The 1339-nt window shown below is 46.8% G+C and overlaps 1 pseudogene; it reads left to right on the top strand.

The window, feature by feature from the left end:
* The first annotated feature begins 205 nt into the window (after positions 1-205).
* Positions 206-838, top strand: LOC112063264 (MOB kinase activator 1A-like; annotated as a pseudogene).
* Positions 839-1339: the final 501 nt, after the last annotated feature.

Below are 1339 nucleotides of genomic sequence, written 5' to 3'. Positions count from 1 at the left end.
ATTGTCCTGGCTGGGGAGGTGGGGGAAGCAACACAGGCGTTTGCACCAAGTTTGACCCCCTGCTCAGAGCAGCGCTAGCCTGGGTTTTGCTGTCCGCAGACTGAGGACTGTCTACCCCTCCCGATTCCCAAGTGCTGCCTCTGAATACTAACTGCACTGCAGTCTAATGGCCTCTCCCTCCCCCACCTCTCCCCTCACCCTCAAGAAGAAAAGAAGAGCTTCCTCTTCAGCAGCCGTTCTTCTCATACGTCCAAGAAGAACATCCCTGAAGGAGCTCATCAATATGAACACTTAAAACCTGCAGAAGCACCGTAGGAAGTGGGAACATGAAGGGAACTGTCATGTTGTCCTCAGGAAGAGGACCTCAGTCAGTGGATGACAGTTAACACTGTGGATTTCTTCAACCAGATCAGAACTCTGCACTGAAACAAGCTGTCTAGTCACGGCTGCAGGTCCAAGATCGGAATGCCATTAGGAAGATGGTACTAATTTTGACACCAGGCACATGTTCTGCTCCGAAATATATCGACCCTTTGATGATTTGAGTTCAGGATGAACTTGATCGTGCAACTTTTTCCGTCTAAGATGGGTGTCGCATTTCCCCCAAGTCTTATATCGGGGGTAAAGACTATTCTAAAGCGTCTGTTCAAAGTTTGCTGCCCACCTTTCTTGCTGGCACTGTGCTTCTGTGATGCAGCTGCCAGAAAAGGCCCACCATAACGTGTCCTTTAAGTATTTTATTTTATTGGTTCAAGAGTTCAATTTGATTGATAGGTGAGAGTTGGCACCACTTCAGCAATTCATTGAGAAGCTTGTATTGAAAGACAGATTTCTCTAACACAGTTACCCTCTCGCTTCATGTACTGCTCAAGTTACCTTATTGTTAATCTGTCCTAGACTTGTGTCAGAGGTTGAATTGCATCCCCCCTTCCCCCAGCAAAATCATGTGTTGCAGTCCTAACCCCCAGTACCTCAGAATGTGACCTTATTTGAAAATAGGGTACTTGCAGATGTAATTAAGTTAAGATGAGGTCGTGCAGGTAGACGTGCACAAAGGGAGAATATCCTGTGGACGTGAAGACAGAGAACAGGGTGCTGTGTCTGCAAGTCCAGGAGGGAAGCCATAACAGATCCTTCCCTCACAGCTCTCAGAAGGAACCAACCCGGCCCATACCTCGATTTTGAACGTCCAGCCTCCAGAATTGTGAGACGATGCATTTCTGTTTTTCTAAGCCATCTGATTTGTGCTACTTTGTGTCCTGGCAGCCCTAGCTAACACAACTGGTGATACAAACTTTGAGAAAACAAAGACACCCATTGTCTGTGTTTACTGATAAAA

Source organism: Physeter macrocephalus, unplaced genomic scaffold (genome assembly GCF_002837175.3).
Source record: "Physeter macrocephalus isolate SW-GA unplaced genomic scaffold, ASM283717v5 random_6836, whole genome shotgun sequence".
NCBI lineage: Eukaryota > Metazoa > Chordata > Mammalia > Artiodactyla > Physeteridae > Physeter > Physeter macrocephalus.
This window is presented reverse-complemented; position numbering and strand designations above follow the sequence as displayed.